General features: G+C 45.3%; 1 protein-coding gene across 12 annotated transcripts in view; it reads right to left on the reverse strand.

The window, feature by feature from the left end:
* Mef2 (myocyte enhancer factor 2) overlaps positions 1-23,370 on the reverse strand; it is a 101,424-nt gene that overhangs the window by 66,436 nt on the left and 11,618 nt on the right. For 8 of the 12 annotated variants that reach the window (XM_087354915.1, XM_087354916.1, XM_022065762.2 and 5 more), the window contains 2 exons: positions 21,677-21,730; positions 9,168-9,213 (listed from right to left, as the gene is read on the reverse strand). The gene's annotated coding sequence lies outside the window, so the exon portion shown is untranslated. The remainder of the gene's footprint in view (positions 1-9,167; positions 9,214-21,676; positions 21,731-23,370) is intronic. The other 4 variants (XM_087354914.1, XM_022065768.2, XM_022065769.2 and 1 more) reach the window with 2 other exon arrangements.

Genomic DNA, 23,370 nt, shown 5'->3' on the forward strand with positions numbered 1-23,370 from the left:
ATAAACGTCGATGAAGGGTCATAGTCACTATCATGTTCTCTCCAAACCAGCGCGATATTTGTTCCCAGTTTTGTCGCGAGTTATAGTATCACGACGCAGGGCGCCAGCGGGTGTACCTAGGAGACTGCCTTCGACCTCAACCCAGCATTCGCACAACGCAAAACTGAGAATGAGAACTGCGTAGGCGGCTACCTTGAAACAGAGGACGGCGAGGCAGTCCACCGACTAATTCTTGTTCCGTCTCGTCACGCAACTCACGGCTTTAATCCAAAACGTTTGTGTCGTTTGGTGCTTTCCCACTAGTCCGCCATAAAACATCAGCTGCAACTCTTGTCATTTCAGACAGCGTGCAGACGTGGGTGACCTCCCCCACAGCCCCCTGGACGACCGACAATAAACGGTGACCCCAGAGAAATAGTTTTTAAATTTCCTGTACCGTCGGTGAGTTCACCAAGACATGTTCGGCTCGGCTCGTTGTCTGAAGTCCGCCGTACCACATCCATGAACCGGCTGTTGCACACTACGTAAAAGGTACCTGCAGCCAAGAGAACGAAAGACAATCACCAGGACCGCCCTTATCAGAACAGAACAAGACGAGGTTAACTACCGCAATCCATAAGCCACCTGGTGGGCCTTCTATCGAAATGAAATCGGTTTCCGGGTCAATTTGGTACTGCAAGGAGCTTCTGCAGTAGACCACTGTCTCCGCCGACGCGAGTAACTTCCCTTGAACAGGAAGACGTTCAGGTGGGAGCCTCTGCCCGGGAACCAGGAACTTACTAAACAAGGTCAGGGCTTCTGACTGGGAGATTGTACAAAATGCCTTACAGGAGGAAAAGAGGCCTTCAATCAAAGCTGGAGCTAGAGACTTACTGCCCTGACTATGAAGTGTCAGACGGCGAAGACCCGCCTAATCGCATGGTTCAAGATGACGGATTGGTAGTGAGGGTCACATGACAAGGTTACACAAAGGGGTAAAATCTTTTACCGAGACACACACATATTTTAAAAAATATAAGTTTCCACAGTAAAAAGTACCCCCCCCCCCTTCCTGAGACAAACCCAGGAAAATTACTGAGCCCTGAAGAAGGAGGAAGCATGTTCAACCGAAATGTTTTTGTCCAGGCTTTCCTGCGAGCCCAAGAGGCGTTAACATTCAGCTCTTGACACAAAACGCACCCTACAAACCGAAAATGCCTTACTTTAATCCACTTGTTTCACGAGTGCACCTTCGAGCTCGTCTCGTCTTGTTCTTTAATCCTCTACTTCCAGAAACTGGATTCCACAATTTACTTACATTGCCGATTATTTCCGGTATTATTCTGTATAAATGGATGGCTCTAGCAGACAAAATAGAAATTGTGCAGAGGCTGTGGCCTGGTCACTCACTACTCACAAATGCACGCTTCAAAGACTAAGAAACCTCCCACAAGGGAAGAGGCCAAGGCTTGACTTTGGGCTGTTGCGCCTTTCGATGGATGGAGTCAGTTTCACTGTCGACGCTTAGCGTATAAAACCAACGCAACATTCTGCGTCTCCTAGCTGATTCTGGTGATGCCTGAGGCCAAGAAACATCAAAAACAAATCTGAACGAGATCCACAGCCCCTAACACCAATTCTGCCCTTATCTTCAACACGACTTAACCCTCTGTTAAAATGACCGGGCGGTTAATGCTGTTTACGAACATTTTCAATGCTTACTCTCGGAAACAAAAGTGGAATCCAAAGTCACTGAACGTCGGAACAGCGAAAGAGATAAATAAGCTGACTCTAGTCACTTCAGCTACGGATACGAGGTACAGCAGATTCACTTTGATTCATTATTCCAACAAAAGCAGACATCCCTTCTGACACAAGCCTGAAAGTTAAACGCAGATTGAAAAAATTGATAACAGGACAGAACTGAAACAGCTGACCCATTAACAATAAAAGAAACTAAACTGGTTTTCAAGCAAAATGTGCAGAACCCGTAAAGTGGTCGGGTTTTCTCCACGTGAGTAATGCAAACACTGAAAGCAGCTCAACACACATTGAACACGGTCGGAGCTCTACAAGTGTTCGTGTTTCCCTGCGCTAAGTACACAGAGCCCGTGCGTCAACACAAAAGACAGGCCATTCTCTGTTATGCGACAGTCTCAGAAACGAAGCCCATCCTCCTGAAAGCACGCAAACCTCAGTCAAGAAATTCCCTCCATTTAAAATAACCCGAAAATTTAATTACCGCGTTCAAAGACCCGCCCCCGATCCGAAATCACCGCTTATTTAACGACGCTGTGTGTAGCTCTTGCTGGGTAATGCGATTATTTAATTAATAAAATTTGCAATGGATGCGGAGACTAATTTCAGGTATGAAGTAACTGCGGAAAACAACGAAATTCGTGTCAGGGTAGCCTGTCTTCGGTCGAAGACTTAAACCCATGACTTACTGAATACGAATTATCAATGCTAAGCACTCGGCATTAAAGCCAAGACGTCAGCTTGTACGACCGTCGGCATGAAACAACCCGAAAACGGATAAACCGGTTTTGGAAAATCCTTAAAAAAAATCTCTCTCTCTAGGTCAGACAATCAAGACCAGTTCACGTAATGCCACAAATACATAATCTTATCACGAGAGGTCATTCCACACGAAAGCAAATGATTCAATTGTTCCTTTCGACAGTCAAAACAAGATCAGAAGGCTGTGGGCCGCGCGACTCTGCACAGCACACAGGAGTTACACAAGGCGATGCATGTAATATCAAAGAGTTCGTGTTCCCATTGATAGATGGCAACACGTGATGTCATCAGTTGTCGCGAATGATCACGAGCCATGACCTCAGACAACCCTCGTGACACGTGTCAAAGGTAGGCGTGAAAACGTGTTTTCACGAGGCCGCGTATAAAACACATTCACCCGGGAAGGGCCGAATGTTTTCCCGTTATGGTCCCGTTAATTCGTGGAAGTACCGGGACTGTACCCTAAACAGATCATAACCCCATCCCAGCCTACTGACCGCTCATAATCGGCCCAAATATTGGCGTCAATTAGGCACAGTCGGTTTACGAATGACTGCTACTTCTTTCGAGTCATAACATTAGACGAGACAAACTCGTACACTTGTTATGGTTCCAAAAACCTTATATTTTAGACGCCATGGACACGAATTAGCAATTATACAGGCTACCGCAAGAACTGTTAACACGTAAAAATGTCCCAAAAATAATCACTTTAAGCACCAGTGTACAAAGTTCACAGAACCTGAATGCAGTAAGCACATCCTTAATATGACCATCATTTTGTTTCGACAGCTTCCTGAAGACGTGGACCAACGTAAGAACACAAACGACGCGGGTCATCGTAGATCTCCCTCGCTGAGGGAGGGCCTCGTGACGAGGCACTGCCTGGCTTCTTGGCAACAACTCCTCCTTCAGGAAAGCCACGCGCTCCGAGGTCTGGACTTGTGACGCACCAGACACCGATGTGAGATGACTCGAGGGCCAAAAACGTAACGTGTGGGGTAGCTGCGACGACGCCCCTCGTCGGCTGACACGAGTGCCAGCGCGCTGCAAGTCAGCTGTCAGACCTCACGAACTGCCCTTTACGTAAAATCTTGACTCTTCAATAAATGATTTTCTTTCGACAAATGTTAGATATGCGACGAAATTTCCGTCCGCCATGCTGTAGTTTCACGTCGCTGGCAAAACCACACGTGACCTCAGAACCAATGAATTTTCTGCAACGAAACCGCAATTTTCTCCAAGAGTGTTTCTCCAAGCAGCCGTCCTTATGATGCCGTGATTCATCACAGCGATTGCTACCTCTAGTTTCTAGGTTTAGGTTTGCATTGTAGAAACTCGCTTCCAGCACCGGACTAAACGCGCCTGATTAACGTCGATATGCTAACAAGAATTTCAAGAACTTCGTGTGCACTCAAACCTCGCGGTACGCAGTGCTGTAAAAGAACTATAAAAGCAAGATGCGACATCTTGCCTTCGGTAACAAGACGTTTCGGCTACCAGAGACGTTTCTGAGGGGCACTGTTGCGTTCGACGACAAGGACGATGAAGCACTAGAATGAATACGAACGACTTACGCTGCTAGACGTTTACCGGCGACAGTCAGCGATCTTCTTGCTCGCTATCTCATCGATGCACGAAAAATGTTCACATCGTCATTACAAAAAATTCTAAAACCTTCCTCTAAACGAGTAAATTTTGCATTGCAGTTAGAGCTCAGTACACCGGGAAGACAAAATGGGGGCGGGGAAATTTACTTCGTACTGGTGGCACCACTGTCCACAGTCTTCTGCAAGCGTGAGATATTCTGCGGTAACAACAGAGCATTCGAACGACGCGGTGTCTGAAATGCGACAACTAATTTAACTGTCGGTGAATCAAGTGCCTGAAAGTGACAGCTTTTCAACTCATTTCCCTACCAAAATTTTGTTTACTTTTCCTTTTTCTCCCGCCGTGAGTATTGCAGCTCATCGTCTCATCTCAGATGTCACGACCTCTCCACAACGCAACCACATACTTTGACCCAAATATTATCGTACAATCTGCGCCTTCGGTTTGTCTTTTTTCTTGTGTTCGGGGTTTATAAAATTTTCCGCTCCGGACACGTGCACGCGCTCCATCCGTTTCCTTAAAAAAACCCTCATAAAATAAAGACAAGAACGCCAAATTATAAGAACAGCCGAACCTCAGGAAATATACGGACTCGTAGATAACGCACGAAAAGACGCCCGCTTCCTCAAACTCGTGGAATTAACGTCCAAGAACTAACTTACAACGACGACTCTGAAATGCACACAGAAATCTTTATATTACAATGTCTAGTGCCCCTAAGTTTTGGTCAAATGCTTTTCCTTTCCTTGACATATTCCCCCTTTGAACAACCAAAAATTATCACGGCAGTCGACTTTACCACCAAAAGAGCGGTCCCGTTAAGCGATCCCGTTACGGGCCCACCGAATCACGTCTTCTACTGAACGCGGTCCCGTTGCGAGTCTTGTAAACCATATTCCATGTAAGCAATTTCCCGGAACTACTGCCCCGGAAATTGGCGTATAAAAACTTCCCTGTGCTCGAGATTAACAATTACGTTCCGGCAGACTCTGCTAATTACAGTGGTCAGTGGCGCCACCTCCTGTATCTTGCGAGTATCAGAGGAACCTGCGACGAAACACGGGTCGAAATGCGTCTCTGCCTGTGGCGGACGGCAATTAGGCAACTCGTACGCACATACCTCACGAAAACCGGAGACAGTTTGCAGTAAAGATTCGAACGCTGCCTGGAGAACTTTCAGGCCTACAACTGAAGTTTCTAGGATTCAATCGACGGGCACTGACGCCGCTGATAGCCATAAACCTTCAATCAGATACATTTCTTTTTCCAGGTGTGCAGGATCTTTCTTGCACCGATCACGGGACAGCACGTCACTGCATCCTGAGATCACATCGGAAGACGACGCCCACGGCGCTCGAGCCAAGTAAAGTGGAATGCGGAATTTTCTCTGGAATCCACACGTACGACGCAGACATTAACAGAAACTCCGCGCTGAACATTCTACAGGCAAAAGGACCAACCCGCGGAGACCACTTGCGAATCATCGAGTTACAAAACGTTTTCTGATATGAAACGACAGTTCTGTATGCGAAAACGTGCAATGCGCACGCAATTTACGCGTTTTCCATACATCCCGAAATTCACGAAACGACTTTCATTTTGAGCAGACGATTTCCAACTGAAACTTCAGCCACCAATGGCGTTCTCTCAGTATGTTCACATAATTCAATTACTGCAACACAATCGATATTATCAGAGGTGCTAGTGTGCCGAGCCCAGCCCAGTTCGAATTTGTTTTTGCTTGCAAATTTAACAGTTAGAATAACTGTTGTTAAAACTCGAACAAAGTCCTTCTTCAGAATGTTACAGAACGCTGAGTTACTCAAGAAACTCCGTTCAACGTATAAAACAACAGCCCGTCATCCATCCCTACCCTCATTAAGATTAATCCATTTCCTCAAGATCCATTTTGCCCTCCCAACGACAACTGGGTCTTCCAATTGGTCTTCATCAGTTGTAGTAGAATGACTTGTTTATTAACTTACTTGCCTCTTGGGAAAAACTCTAAATTTGTCGTACGTAATATCAAAGATTCGCACAGTCGCCATGTTTTCAGTTCTGCGCTTGAAAAGAATACTTAAACTGCATGATCTGTCCCCTTTATATACCTCACGTACTTAACCCCAGTGGTTCATTGGTTACCAAAGACTAAACAGGTTATATCCGCCATTTTGTTGTTCTGTATTAAAAAAAAAAAGTTACGTTAATAGAAGAAGCGCATTTTTCGGATGCCCAATTTCAGAACCCCATAATGAGTGGCGCTGGCGTCACACGTAACAAGTTCGTGCGTGAGCCATCTTGGTTTTATCGATTGAACGAAATTAAAAATTACCGAGTTCGGGTTAGCGTCCAATTCCATTCTATCGACATCGTATCTCGTCAGAATTGATGCACAAAGTCAACCCTTCGTTACATAAATGCTACGATATTAAAAGAACTATCAATTTAACGTGCCTAATCCAGAAGTTACGTGAAACGGCAGTTTTTGTTTCCCTCTGGAGGGTTTTTCACCAACTACTAGATTCTGCAATGTTTCTTAAACCACAGAGGATACTTCATCCTGGTCTGAATACAAATTCTGGTAAGTCTGCACGTCTAAAGAAGTCTGTCGGGGCGTAGCACAATAGAAACCTCTTGTTTCGATTCCTGTTCAACATTCGTCTTTGATGCATCGCCCCACACACACACAGCCACGTCGGATCTTCTACTAAAAGAACGGCGTGGGTCACAAGAGAATAAAACACCAAAGCCTCGGCACGTTCATGAACGCACTGGACTTCGTATCTCTTCTAGGTCGACAATTACGTCATAATCGGTTCACGAAATACGCAAAATAACTTCAAGTTCGATCAGGAGGCCGCGGTATCGAACAACAGAGCGACCTTCAGAACCATGCAGAGCCAAGAGGACATTCGTTAAGCGGTCGCAATAACCAAGGGATTGCTTCAGCGCAGTTTATTTAAGGACAGCAAAGGACGAGAAAGGGGGTTACAAAGACACGGGAACTTTCGGTGGTTATTTTGCCGCTATATTTATACTAGCCCGCAAGGCGCAAGCACGTCGAAAGGGAAAGGCAGACGACGGCGAAATAACTTTCCCATTTCCGACCGACGGCTTCCGAGGTACCGAGCCCCTTGACATGTTTCAAACCGAGGGACCTGAAGACGGTGGAATTGTACCAAATCTGGCCGCCTTTCGCCAGCAACGAACGGAACGGCAAACACTTCTTTCAATTTGAAATTCGCATGTGCGAGGCATTCAAACTTCTGCTTCGAGAATCAATGACCAATCTGAAGAACAAAGACGGAGCTCTTATAATGGAACCGAAAATGAAATTCGCCCCAGAAACCTTCAACGCCCGCGTCAGAGGATCGCCAAGGGCTCCCGCTGCATCTGGTTCACCCTGTCAATTCCGTTGTCTTGGTAACGAAAACTACTCACCTGTGTCTCTGGCCAATCAATATCGCGAGCAAGCTGTGACGCACGACCCATCTTCCAAGGTCACGCGACATGCCACGTGGCGAAGAACGGCCCACGTGACCTCACGTCAACCCTGACCTCTCTTCAAATCACTTGCTTGTCTTTCTGCGAGTTCATTTTACTAAAAATAACTTCTATTTCTGTCTAATGGACATCAGAGGATATAAATTAATTCGTCTCATCGACGTTCCACTGTCTTGTTCGCTCCATTAATGCCTTTCTTAACTAAACGTTGCTATAAGATAGGGGCAGGGGCCGATTTTAAAAAAATATTTTTTTTTCAACTGTCGGATGCAACGTCAAAATCCAGGGGCAGAAGGGCCAGACCACGTGATAATGAAACCCGAGTCGCGTGGATCAATTGAATGCGCTCATCTTTGTGTGTACTGACACAACATTCGATTCTAAGTTGAAGTCAAGACCAGCGCTTCTAACGCCTCTGACAGTGAGCATCTCTAACGAAAGCCGAGGCGGTCACGGAGACATCCCTATCTGTAAGCTGCTAGTCGCTCAACTGGTCCACACACAACCCACCACTGCATTATTGCACCGCGGGCGTGCCACAGAACTCCACTGTCTTTATTAACCCACTCGCAATGCCAGGTCCCATCAGAAGATGGCCACACGCTCAGCTGGTCAACAAATTACCCGCCTTTCATGGAAACAAAACTTTTATTACAGTGCTGACAACATCCGATGCACCCCTACACACTACTTCCCTAAGGTCCATTAATATTATCTTTGCATCTATGCCTACGTCGTCTGAGTGGCGTCTTTGACTTCATCGTCTTAATGTTATCACCCTAATAACAACAACAGACACTGCAGCTATTGAGCTCCTCATTACGCACATTCCTCGAGCCACCCGCGACTTCATCCCTCTCCGTCCTCGGAGTGCGTCACGCTTTTATCTGGACCACTCCAGGTCTTCCTCAAGCGCGCCCACCCACATCATCGTCCTTCTTGATTCGACGGTCCTAACAATATTTGGAAAAGCGTACAAATTAGGCCCAGGCGATTTCTTCTGCCCTCCCGTCACTTAACCGGATTCTTATCAAAAACTTTGTGATTTGCGTCTTTTTAATTTCTTCAAAAGATCTATGCTCGTGTACTAACATCTAAACTGTTTGCATTACTGATTCCCAAAGAACTCCCGCCGCCCACTTAAAATACTGAGGTGATCTGCCAAGTTATTAACGACCGCGTACAGACTTATAATATTTCGTTCAAGCTCAGTAACGTCGTCTTTCAGATATTCAATAAACATCGAAGACAGCAATCTTCAATCAATTCTTGGGCCTCAAAATTCTATTAGCTTCATGTCTTACATTTTCCGTATTATCCAGATTAATTTGGCTTTCGTTCTGCCAGCAACGGACAAAATACATCAATATTTTTTTACAATCCCCTCTCTGGCTCACATCTTGACATTCTCCGCATTTTGCCGAGGCCCTGCGGATGTCCACACACAAGTCCATCAAATCTCAGATTTCGTCCTCAATTTCTGCACGGACCATCGGAACAATTTCATCGCAAAGGCGACAATATTAAAAAGACGGCGAAAACAGTGCTCTTACCTTCGAAGAAGAAGTCGGTGTCCAGGGCGAGAGAAACAGCGAAAACCTGCAAACCAAAGAAAACCACGTTACGGCGTTTGCACACGCGAACTTTACTGGTTCTGGGCCGCGCTGCAAGCACATTGCACGGCTGACGGCCATCTGATTCCAATCCGCCGACCTCCCTCAACTGGACCAGACACATTTACGAGTACACAAACATTATTTCGGGTTTGCAAAGGCTGCATCCGTCTACGTCAGGTTCGATCTTAAAAACTCAGAAGTTGCCAACGGCTGACAGCTTATAACACGAGAATCCTCGCCGTGCTCATCCACCCTGATTCCTTCTACGGGCACGAAGTACAGTCCGCGACTGTAATCTTGAGACTTGCGGGGTGAAGGAGGAAGCCTTTAACGCTACGGACTTCCTGCATTCCTTGCAAGTCTCAAGATTACAGTCGTGGACTATACGCTTCACGTGGTGGTCGTCGTCAGCCCAGCTCCGACAAAACCACAACGTCCTTGCTGCTTTAATAACATCGCGAAGCTGCTGTTGGTTACAGCGCCTCAGGTTGGGAACCATTTACCAGCCAAGATAAAGATGGACGGATTCTGGGTCGTTAGCCAGCGGTCGGTGCACCAAATGGAGCAAACCACGTGATGATCTTTATTATTTGTAAAAACGTTTGCAACACAAGTTACGTAACAAATTCGTGCTGAAATACGACTCCCTAAATTTTCTACGATACTAGGCACAGTGTACGTTAAATATTAAATTTTGACAGAAATTTATCTGAAACTTTGTTAAATAGATTTGTTCTGCAGGGCGACGTGGAACTATGTACGTTCTTTTCCGAGGGTGGTGCTGCATGCCCCAACCCAAGGAAACGTTTCATTTCGAAACACGAAGATGTCCACATTAAGAAGCTCACACCGGGACACTAGTTTAAGACGGCTCAGTAAGTTCCACTGATCTGTCAAAAAAGCTATGACGGCGAGGATGGCCACGTAATACTGGAAAGTTCCAAGAAACGAAACTTTCTCCCAGGGGATGAGACGCGAAGAAGCGGCCATCGTGAAAATTTCCCTCAACCTCCGTAACCTGCCGTGGTCGGCTGATGTAACGTAAATGCTCAATACACTCCCCCAACCCCCAGGGGAATAGATTCTGTCTTAGGCAAATAAGAATTGGCCTCATCCACGGACTAAATTAGATCCGCGTTCCACAAACGTCACGTCGCCCACACACGGCTCACCCTGATTCATCAGACACATCACATAACAAAAAATTCCTCTCCTTCTTGTGGCTCTACAGCCCGAAGTCGAGCCTTGGCCGCCACCTTTCGGAGGTTTCTTAGTCTTTGAAGCGTGCATTTACCAGCAGTGAGTGACCAGGCCACAGCCTCTGCACAGTTTCTACTCAATCCTGGTTTTTGTCTGCCAGAGCCATCTAGTTGAGAATCAGGAGACCCTTGGGTGAGAAATGGCCGATGAATTTTGCTTACGAAACATCTCGTTCATGCTCGTAAGATTCTTTTACATGCCGTAAATCTACGAAGTGGGACCGCCGGCTTCAATTCTCCTCCGAAGGGGCTACAAAATTACACGTGATTACAAATATGCATCTGCATATAAATACATGGACCATACAATGCAGTGGGAATATAATAAGACTGAACCACACTTTCAGTTACCTCAATATATCCTTCAGCGCCTTCGACGAATCTTCGTGCGAGCTTACGGCATCCGTACGGCCGTGTAATTTTAAGCTCCGTGTGCCGTATTTAAAATCTGAGCGTCGTGAACAGGCACGCTGCACTCTCGTTTAAAAACATCGCCGAAATGCCAGGAAGAAATGTTTCCGTTATTAACAAGCTCGGAAAGTGTATTCCGGAGAGAAAGTAACTTTGTTGAAAAATAAAGAACAGCCAAATCACCAATCAAAAGTGTTAAATTTGCATCCTGATATAATCTGTCGCATTTACGTTGTATGAAACGAAGCCTTGACATACGTAACTGGTTCACAGCGGAACAGCGTCTCATTAAGTTGCAGGAATGAGCAGAACCTCTTGGCCCATTCAGCGCATCTTTCAAAACCAAAATGCAGCGGCAATCACTGGCATCGAAGTCCGGGCAATGGAAATTACAAGAAGAAGAAGAAGAAGAAGAAGACATGCCTCGAAGGAAATTCGTAAGAAAGTATCAGCGTAACTTGTACGAGTATCACAGCCGTGCGGAGAGCGCGCTGTAATCAGAGCTACCAGGAACTGGAAGACGATGGCTGTCTGCAGTCTAGTAGAGAGGTCAGCCTCTGTCAGACTGCGCGGCGCTACAACCCAGAAGACGGCCAGGGATTGTTTTGGATTCAGATTTCTTCCGTGTTTCCTTGCGGGGATATCTTCAACAAATTCGAAACTGCCTTATCTTCAGGACGTGAGATCTTTGAGGAATTTGTTGTCGTTATGAAAGAGATTTCTCATTCGCTCGAATGAGACGTGTCAGAGGCAGAAATAATATGCTCTTTTCTACCGTCTTCAAGAGGACCGAAACTGCCGCTGGACCTGACCTGGTGGGGTCTGCGTTCATGTATGGAGCACGCACTCCCGGCAATGACGACAATGTTAAGAATGCCGAAATTAGTTCCAGATGCACCGTTAACCAACTCGAGCTCTTTCATTTTCCTGTTTTCGTCGGTAAGCGTTCTTCAGGTTCGATCATTTTTCCGACAGACTTTCTCTGAAAACGCAATGGAATTTACTGCACTTCTGACAAAGAAAATATTGACGTCTGCTATTTCTTAGAGCCTTCCGCTGCGAAATAATCTCGGAAAGCTAAAATGGGTGCATTTAATATAATTCTAGCCCATTTGGTTAAAACATTATATACTGTGAGTTATGGATAAGATATAAACTCAAATTAACTTCGGTTTAAGAAATCACGACACAGCGACGTCTTATCTGCGCAACACTGAAACCGACGCGGATAAAGTTCCGCGCACAATGTGGGGAAAAATTTAAAAACACTGCTTCAACTTTTTTGCACATTTGATTAAAGCGAAATTCAGACCGAATTGCGGTTACTTACTTTGTCATACCGGCCTTAGTTACTACAAAAACAGCCCACGGCATTGTCACTGCAAATTAACGCAGCGGTCAACATATGCCTCCCCATTTTCCCTCCTCCGCTGCTCGCCAAAGGACGGGGCACGGGGCGCCATCCTCCACGGAAAGCAAGTCGAGTCTTACCACGACTGCAGTTGGATTGGCGGCATTTAAATGCTGAACAGTCAAACTGGTCTGGTCTGCTTACGTGAGAAGGTAGAGTTCTATTTAACCACCGTCGTACATTCAGACGAAATGTTCAAGCATTGGGTCACGCCCACCACAGATTTCTTGCGATGAAGCGATTCCAAATGCATTTACTGAAGTTCAAATGTTCTGTGTCACAGCGAACGTCCTTACAAGCAACGCACACAGAGACGAGGAATTTCTTAATTGCTCATGACCTGAAGACCCTTCAGCTGCGCGGAGGGACCAACAACTTACCCATTAGGCAATGCGACAGGCCTTTATCGCGGTCCGATCGCTGACCCTGCGACATTCCAGACCGGAGGCAGACAGAACGGGATTGCACTCTGCGCGTCGTGCAGAACTGAAATGTCTTCAAGGGCGGGGAATTTTAAGTTCAAGCGAAACATCCCCAATATCACCTGGGGTCTGACGCACAGGCCACATTTTCATCCCCGTGAAAACGTCTAATTCACGAGCCACTGTGTAATCTGCACTCGGATTCTTCCGCTCTTGAAACACACACACACACCATCAGAGGGCGAATATTTCTTAGGTTCCTCCTTCAAATAGGTGTGTGTGTTTCATTCTCATAGAACATTTAACCTTAACTAATGACACGCAGTTTCGTGCGCGTGAGCAAACGATCGCAGGCGAAGACTCGGAGAACCTGCGATGTTGAAAGAGGTCCCACAGCTGCACCAGAATGATATTTTGTTGAGCGCCAACAGTATATATATGTAGCAAAGCAAAAAAGTTACATTTCGTAAGAAACTCGAAGGCCGCAGGTTACATAAGGTGTCATTAAAATAAAAAGTGAGTTACACAATCTGAAAGGATGATTTCATTTCCTTTCAAACAGCCGAAAAATCAGTTTTGTGTCCTCTGCTAAAAAAACCCTGCAATTTCTATTATTTTCGCACGCCTGCTGAATTTTTTTAGGAATCCTGTGTTCTACGGAATGAATACACATGACGAACAACTTTCGCGTAAATCTCAGAAGGTCGGGGTGTGGACGCTTATAATTTGTCGTGGAACGTTTTCGCTATGGAAGACGCCTTTCCAGTCTTGCTATTAGTACATTAACGCAAGAATGTTTATCCTTAAATTATTATAAAACATTAAACAATAAAATTGCTCAGGGATTCTCGACTTTGGGCATACGGCTTGCCTTCCGCAACAGTTTAGACAAGTGTTCAATGGTATTTTAACACAGGGACGCCTACCCGAGCGTCCTGGTTGTGTTAATGAAAGTATCGAGTTTATTTTACCTGTAATAAACTCCTGCTTTCACTTGCCAGGAAGCAAAACGCGACCACTGCGTCTTCTGAAAACCGCACAACAGGAAAGTTATACTAATATCGACATCGTCCAGTTTTGGTTAAAAACTAATGATGATGATGATAAAATGACCTTCCTTGAAAACCCAGGTGTTTCTGAGGCCATTCGTAGCATCTTAAACAAAATATCCAAAGAAAAATGAAACACGTTTTGTGCTAGTATATGCTCAGTTGTTATGAGCCTAATGGACGAAGCTCGAGGACTGCAGGGCCGCAGGCCCTTCGTTGCTTGTCTGGAAGGAGCACTCACGAAATGAGAATCCAAGGCGAAGAGAGCGCGCATATTTTCTAATTTCTTTCCTTCCAAAGAGCACGGCTTCGTCGAAGCGGATTTTCACATTCTCGAGACACGGCCAATGCCGATCTCAGAAGAAGCGTATCACGTGACGCAGGTGATCCAAGAGTTTTCGGAAGACACAGCAAAGTCACGGTCCGCTTCGCCATCTTCGTACGTCAGTTTCTGTTCTTTCGTCACTGCTTCATGGGCTCACAAAGTGTAAAGACAAACCTAAACATATTTTCTGTTTGCGGTTTTTAATCCATTTTCATTAAATATTTTCGCGTGTTAATGTTCACTAGTGCCGGTCGCAGTGGCCACGCGGTCTGAGGCATGGCCTGGCCGCTGGGACCGTGGGTTCGAGTCCCACTCAAGCCATGGATGCTTGTCCGCGTCCTTTCTGTGTTTGTATTGGTAGAGACCTTGCGATGGGCCGATCACTCATCCAAGGAGTCCTACCAATGGCCGAAATAGATCAACTGAACAGATAAAACCTCGACACCTACGGGTGAAAGAGGATAAAGATTAAGTAAAGTAAAATGTTCACTAGTCACCGTCTTCCAAAGAGCACGTACAAATAGATTCAAGCCCTCATCTGACATCTGATCAACTGCACTGCCGAGGGCACGAATTGATTTGCGTGAAGACAGGACAGAACACGACGCAAAACCACGAGTTAATCTACTAATGTCCGCTTAGATACTGACTTAAACAATTATGCGAGAATGGAATTTAAAACTGTAAAACTGTAGACGAGCTACGAACTGTCCTCGGCCTCGCCCAACTTTCACTCCTGGGACCAAGAGCACAGAGAATTTTCGACGTTTCCTTCTCAGTCCCTGCAGGCAACGTCGGGATCGCAGGCCACGATTGCTTCCGTCAAAATGCTCTGCAACTCATCCTACCATTCGAAGCTAAAAAGCATCAGTTGATAAAGCGTCGTTAAACACAGAAAGATAAAAATTTTGCTTTTCCACAAATGCAGAAATAAAGAGTGTCGGCTGTAAGCACGAGCTGCCCCTGTCCACGTAGGCTGCACGTTCGTAACGCCTGGGCCTCGTAGCTGACGCACGTACAAGTCAAAGATTGTAGCCATGGTAACACCGCTTCATTTTCTTGGAAACGGATCCACTGCGCGCAGAACAAGTACCCGCTGTTCGCGATCCAGGTGTATCAATCGGTCGCCTGCTTGAACGCTGCACCTCAAAACATCTTCAAATTGGGGCGACAAAGTCTCGAAATGTCGCGTCTTAAGACAACCAAGAGCACGGAGAGTCATCGCCAGAGAAATCAGGCGTCACGCGTTCCGTCCGTTGCTGCAGTCGATTCAAATCGAGAACCACTGGGCGCTCTGGGATTAAATTTGATGCGGGTGGAGGCTGCGACATTCTGAATATCATATGGGCAGTGATCACAAAATGGCGGATGAGGAAATTACTGAGGTGCTGCGACCTGGTGGCCAAAACGGGTGACGAGTTTAATGTCTCCAAATGAACGTCGCAAAGAACGCCTGAGGACATAATGTGTGTTCTGGCACGCAATGCACTTTCCGAGCTTCTCAATACGATGAGCTGGTGGTTATTAATCTTTTACGGCAGAAATCATCCTTACTGTGTCTCATTAAATCAAAGCTGATTCTGGTATATCAGACGCTTGATAAAAATCTCAATCGTCGGAAATTCCCAGCATCTTAAATTTCACTGACTGTTTTATCAATTTTTTCACAGAAAGTGGCTGTCTTCTGCATTTCTGCGCCGTGTATAGCCTCATTTTGTTTTAAATTTCTTATTCTAAATCCACACGACTGAAGACCCACATTCTCCCAGAGACGCCAAAGAAGGTAATGGAGGACCTAAACAGTACGTAAGAATCACTCAAGCGACAATGACGGTACAGCACCGCTCAAAAGCGAGCGAGCCATTTGCCCCACAGGCGGCGTACGATACTGCCCGCCGAATCCTGCCCGCTACGAATTCCTAAAACAAATTGTTTATTCCCAGGCCATATTTAGAAAAGTCAGGATCCTCTATTTCGTAATGAGAAGTCCTAATATTTACAGGATGCCCCCCAAAACATGCATACACACTACAGCACGGGACATTAACTTTGTTACCGATATCTGCGTGTCGAGTTTACGGAACACGTGGACGCTGGTCGTCTGATCAAATACATTACATTCGCCAATTCGCAAAATTTCAATGATGACGTATGTAGTGGCTTGCGGAACTCTGATGTAAGCCAAATTAACAATCAGAGATCGCTTTGTAAAGTGACAAGATGAACCAAAAAAACTTGAAAACTGCATCAAAAAATATACGGAAACATTACAACAGAGCCACAAGCAGGCTGCGTGGCAATTCTCCTCAAATGTGAATTTCACAGCAACTCCTTTTGAAACAGGGGTTTCCAAGCTTTTCCAAACCTATCGACTCGCGGGACACAGGGTAATAAATAAAAGTAATTTATAAAAAACTGATATTATCAGGCGCACTATTGGCAACAGGATACACACTGAAGATGGCTGTCTTGTGGGCTGTAGCGCCGTGCAGTCTGCAATGAGTTATTGCCCTGATGATGGAGGCAGCAAGGACCTCTGAAATGTTAGTACACTTGGTGCTAGAACCCAGAAGACAGCCGTCTTCGGACTCACCGCCGTGAAAACCTCAAATGCCACTGAGCAATTTCGTTCAAGACAATCAGTCGTTGCTTTCGCCAGAGCAGTCGCTGAACATCGGGTTTCAATTTCTGTTGCCGTGATTTTGATTCGACGTTCCTCGTTAAAATGAACAGACCCCGATGACGAGAGCCTAGTTCCTGCGTCTTCTGGTACGACGTAGCTGTCGTCCACGATACATTAGCACAAAATACACACGTAACTCGTTTTCTAACCATCACAGGAATTAGAAAAATTCCTGGTTTCATTTGCTACAAAATCAGGGACGGGGGCGTCTAATGGCAAAAACGTGTACGACAGATCAAATCTCGGTCCGCAGATGGACCATCGTGAGGCTCTAGTGGTCTCCGGCAGTAACTCAACACAACTTCTGGGATACTGCCTTAAGATAGGCCACGACCGAATCTCTTCGAATTCGTCAATCGTCCTACCGATCAAAGACGTTTAACGTTCATGGACAATTCAACAACAGACCACACGATCTACAAGGAACAACGAGGACCCGGGCTCTTTGAAAACCTTCAAACTACAACGAAGACTTAAAACTACTCTGTGGCAGACAGAGACATTGAAGGACCGAATCTGCTCTCCGAATGGCTTCCGGCGCTCGAGCTACACGACGGCGTCACCACCGCTTGGAAAATTATGTCTGAAGCAACAGCGATTACAGAGACTTACCTCGAGAGGACCAGGACGACGTCGTAACGAGGCAGTTTGCTGGGAACTAGCACAGCGAAGAACAGACCGTTACTGCATACCGGGGGTTGGAAGGGGCAAATACACTGTTGCACGACTGCGCCGGATAACTGAACATCAGAGTGCGTAAGGCCAAGGCCTAAAATCTACTTCACCTTCGTGTGAGTCTACCACTTGAAGCTTCGTAATGTTATTTTCCTGTTGAATTGGGCCACAGTTAGACCTACAGGAATCTAAAAATAACACAAAAGCGCGTACAGACACGCACAATAGCGAAGACAGCACGAGAGAAAGGATGCTGGGTTAGCGGCTACGTCACGTGACCAATGAACTGCAAGGAGATGGCTGTGGTCGGGGGAACTTGCTGCCTCCATTATCAACCTAACGACAGTCCATAATACTGAGTATTTTAATAATTTCAATTTAGTGATCGTACTCACTCACATAATAAATCCTAAGATCTACGAAGGCTCGTCGCCTCACGCAAAATGTTGGCATCAGAACTGCCGATTGCAGTGGTAATGAACGCGGGTGTTCGCAAGAAACTCAACACTTGCGCTGGAAAGGAGACGGTCAGACACGAGACTTTTGCTGCATTAGTTCTGATACGCTGATTCCAAATTTGATTTTTCATGTACACGTTTAATTACAGTGACGTAATTCCGACCACGCGAATCTGCCTGTTGTTCACCTACAACAAACAACGGCATTCCACAAATGCATGGCTGTTATATGAGTACGTCGCCCCCGGACAAGGCAAAAGTAATTCCAATCAATAATTATAGGAGCAGTCGCCCTCGGTGGACTAGTGGTTAGCGTCCTCACCACTGGACCGCGGGTTCAATCCCGGCCGAGGTCGATGGACTTTTAAGGGAGATAAAAGTCCGTAGCACAAACTTCCTTCGGAGGGGAAGTAAAGTCAGAGGCCATTTCCTGATTAACTGCTAGATGGCTCTGGCAGTCAAATCAGGACTGAGCAGAAATTGTGAAAGAAACCTCCGAAAAGGAGGTGCCGAGAAACAACAACAACAACAATTACAGGAGCAACTGAAACTGTCACTCAAAAGATATTTGGCCAACATCCCGGGCGAACACGACATCAGAGAACTTCAGAAAACCGCCATTCTAGGATCATCATTCGAAAGACTCTCACGTAAAATATATAAAAATGCCTCACGCGAAATCTGTTTAATGCATGTGAAACTTTATCTCATTACGTACCTCAGGGGCAAGATTTGTCTCAGGTACATGGAAATAAATGCCCTGTAAAATGGAATAATAATACGAGAAAGAATAACAAAATCAAAGAAGATAAATGCCCCCGGACCCATCGTTGTTGGAGGGGGGGGGGGAGGCATACAAGACGTTGCTCGCTCACACTGCAGACCGAACGGATCGTGGAAAGATCGTAAAGCTGAACAATGACGAATCACCCTTCTACACTGAATTTTGTGATTACTCTGTCGACTCTCATGTGGAACTGTCATTTAATGAACGTCTTGTTCGTTTACAAACAGCAATTGGACAATCTGAAAATTTCCGTAGCCATTTTCAGTTGCTCTCGGTTTTGAACGAAGACACGACGGGCGTTAGAAACGTTTCTTGACATCGGGATTCGAAAATGCAGACGTAATCTTCTCTTCTACGAGGAAACACGGACAACCAACCGAAGTAAAGCTTTCGCCACGCTTTCCTCTCCGTCGGCTCGGAAAAGTCGTAAAGACTAACTCACGCTTTTCTTAAAATTTGGAGGAAACTGGTCTCTCTCCTTGGCAGAAATCCAGCATGAATCATTCTAGCCAGTGGAACGCACAGAACGCGGACAGATGCTTACATCGCTTAGGGTTTCGAACTTTCTTTCACATTTCCAGCGCTTGGTTTTTGCTGCACAGTCGAGCCAATTTACGCTCATGCGATATAAATTATATTTACAGGTTCTTAAAACCTTTATGAAACGACACACATACACCGTTTGGGCGCCATTTCCGAGAGAAACTCTGAAATTTTTACCGAGTTCCCGTTAGATGGTAGCACCCGTGTGGATCAGGTCAGTCGCCATTAGCCCGCACCGAGAGCGAGAATTTCCTCCTTCGATGTATCGAAACAAAATCGGATACACCGGTCCAAAGGCGTTTCAGAACGACGTAGAGTTTAAGGAGCCCGGAAGTGTTTTCTACAACTGAGGTTCAGGGCGTCCACGTGACTCTGATGAAAATGTCAAAAGGATCGCTGGACCTTTGTCCGCAGTCCACGTTAAGTCGAGACGAACTGCGGCACACGGGATGAAAATGCCTACCGCATTCCACAATACGCCGGCTGTCACCAAAATGCTTGTCTCTGTTTGCTTACGAGTCTCCAGATGATTGGGCACCCCGTAAGGAATTCGCAGTGACAATGCCTGAGAAACTGGACGCAGACAACGAATCGTACATTCCACGTATCAGGGAAGGCGAACACCCACTTGCTACAGCAATTACCTGGATATGAGATCGCCGGACATCACGCCCTGTGATTTTTTCCTAAGCCCCTACACCGAACTCGGGTGGCCGACACAAACGATCTGAAGGGCGTTGATGCTGCAGCGAACATGGACGGAGCTTGAACGTCGTGTTACAAATGGCGCCCATGCTGAGAGCGTGTAATGTTCAGAACAATCTTTGATGAGAGTTTCTCTCGCAGATGAATGCTCAAACAGTGGGTCTATGTCTTTCTATTCACGAGTAAAGTTGTGATGATAATTTATAAACACCCTGTATTACGAATGCCTTGATGGCGAGGCAAGTCGTTCTTTCATTTTTCCGTTCTTTGTTGTTCGGTGTCATTTTAAGTTTGGGTTTTCGTGCTCGAATCTGTCTTTTGTCAATATATACGTGCAAAAAAAACCAGAAAAGAATTGTCGTTTTTAAAGAAACACAAATTACTTATTTAAACACGACTGAGTTGTTTCAGGGCCTGACGTCATTGGTTAGATTTCCAGAATCCCTGAGCCTTGACCAAGGACCTCGTTTCTCCTGGGACGGAGTCACTTCTCTGCTAATCATCAATTTCATCGTGGGTTACGTTTACTTTATTTCTGACTTGTCTGCGTTGGGCATCAGCAGGCGGCTTATTTATGAAGCTGATATTCGGAGAGGGTTCCTCGGTTACATTTCTTAGATCTGACAGTGCGGAGGGCGAGATTGGTTGGAACACGTCGCTTCGTATCACTGGGCAATTTCCTGACGACCGATGAACGAATAACGAGCAAGTGTGGGGAATCCTCCCTTGCGAGCTTAAACAACTCGAGCGTACGAAAAGCATGGGTGCAAATTGTGAACAGTGCCTCAGATGTATTTAAAGCAAAGCTGGCGGAAGATTGAGCATTTAAATAATGCCATAATATACTGAGTTCTACTAAAACTTGCTACTAATAACGTAACTACATTCAGGCGCAAGGATCACGAATGACAGAGACAAGGGGCAAGATCAATTCACGTCTGGACAGTCTAAAACGAAATGAAATCCGCATTCGATGCGCGTTTGCTGGTAACGCAGAGAAGACACATTTGACGTCATCCGTGGTGTTGCATAAATCAGAGTTTAGAATCTGCCGTTACTCTTTTTTAAACAAACGTAAACCGATCGGAAATGGTGTGAGGGCGAGTTCGCTTATGCGACGGCCACTGCTAAAATGTTCTTTGATGTGCCCACAACACAACGATTTTCACGGTTGCTTTATTTCCTAACATAAAGTGCGAGAGACGACAACGACGATATTAAATAATGTAAGCACAGTGACTAAACCCGGTCGATCCGACCCCGCATAGAGCCACCTGTTGGCAGGTTTTGGAATCAGCGAGGGCAACGTGGCGGACGCCTCGCCTCAGCAACAACGTAATTCCTGATTTTTATTTATTTATTTATTTATTTTAATACCGGAAATTTTCCAATTTAAAAGCAATTCACGTAATATATATATATATATATATTACTAGTTATTTTATTTATATAAAAAGTTAAACACTAAATTGTTATTTAAACTCTTGTTGCACTAAACCTTAATTTCCGTCAACAGCTGCAGTGTACCAGTAAAAAGACGTCTGTTGGGCCATTTTTAGGTAATGCCAACACAGGCAGAAAACATGACGTACTATCGGGCAGTCATAAAAAAATCAGTCCAAAAGTAAATGGCTGATTAAATGAGTTTGTATTTGAAATTCCATAAAATTGTATCGACTAGCACGTAAATTAGTCGCATATTCATATTTGTGACTCACCAGGTGGAAGCCAGAGGACGAACGCTGGGCCGCCGTCGCATTTTACAACAAATCCTGCAACAGAAGAAAGGTTTTAGCAGAATCGAACGAGAATGTCGAGGGCCATCCCATGTCTTCTAATTTTAGACTTCCGATACATGCAATTAGTGAGTCTTTTTTTAATGTTGACGAAAAGCCTGCGAGCACACGAAGGCAAACATGGCCGGTGACACGGCTCTAATTTATTAAAAAAACATTTTTTTATTGTCATTTAAGTATGTCGGACGTGTTTCGAATACTTTCCTTCTCAAGCAGTCCCATAAACATAAATCACAAGGCGACAGTTCGGGCGAACTGGGAGGCCGACGAATATTCGATGCCCAAACTCAGTCCTCCGAAGTGTTCATCGACTGCCAAGCAGCAAATTTATGAGAAAGTTAATGCTACGGCCACTGGCAACATTTCTCGGCATAATGTACGGTGTTACGGTCCGAGTGCATGAATCTTGGAGGACATCTGACGGGTGTTACTTTGAGAAGTAACCCCTGCTTACAGTTCCTTAATAATGGCAAACACTTGTCTCCCAATCCACATTACTTTGACTAAAATTATGAACGTTGCCAAAAACTGCAAATTAATGACTCACTACGGACTGGACGACCGAAGTTCGATCACCGACGGGGGCAGAGTTTCCTCTAGCCTCTGCGTTTAGACAGGATCTGGGCTCCCCCCACCCTCCTATTAATGGGTAAAGTGAAGTGTTACTTACCATGGTTTCATGATCTGTTTAAAACCACATTTTTCTGATCATATTGCATGAATTAATTCCGTTTTTGTCACTGATGATGACCTCTTGAGGTCGAAACGCGTTTGGCACTAGTGGCATTTATAGTGTAAACTGTCTGTATGCTTATTTTAATAATCCAACACACTACACGATATGCAAAACCTTAAGATTATTTTCAGAACGTTACCTAATCTAAAAAACTAACCTAACCCAACCTTTCGTAACTTCATCTGAAGTACTGAAAATTACCAAAAATTAACCGAGCCTTACGTAACATAACGTAAGCGTGTGAAACGTGACTTAGTGAACACGCGTGCCAAAGCGTGGCACAACGAGTTTAGGCGTGACGTCCTGAACAGAAATCACCATAAGTCTCGAAAAGTGACGAAGATTTACAAAGCGTGACCAAAAGTGACCAATCGTGAATTTGCGTGACTAGGCGTGACATACTGTAACGGCGTGATAAGATGTGGTCAGAAGTATCGAAACGTGACGATTATTTACAAAACTTGACAAAGCGTGACGAATTGTAGCCATAAGTGTCGAAAGGTCACAAAAATTTTCAAAACGTTACCTAACCTAACAAAATGAACCAAACAAACAACAGAGACTCAATATATCACGATGAGAGTACACCTTAAGTGGCACAATGTCAGAAGACTGCTGTGACTGCATACACCACTCTCCTCCAGGAATGAAATACCTCTCAGTTTCAAATGCGATAAGAGAAGAAAGTGGTCAATGTTTCTTACTTCACAGGATGCACCTCCCTACTGCAGCAGACATTCTCAAATCTCTGTGATGGAAGCCACGTCACAAAACATTCTACAGGCTTTAGAAGGAAAGCACAAGTGAACAGGGGAAAAAACCTCATAATTGTAGGCAATAAACGCGCTTATTTTAAGTGTTTGGAAATTAATCCTAACAT

This window comes from Zootermopsis nevadensis, unplaced genomic scaffold (genome assembly GCF_977971745.1).
Source record: "Zootermopsis nevadensis isolate Lab colony 2312 unplaced genomic scaffold, Znev_1.0 Znev_ptg000024l, whole genome shotgun sequence".
NCBI classification, from domain to species: Eukaryota; Metazoa; Arthropoda; class Insecta; order Blattodea; family Termopsidae; genus Zootermopsis; species Zootermopsis nevadensis.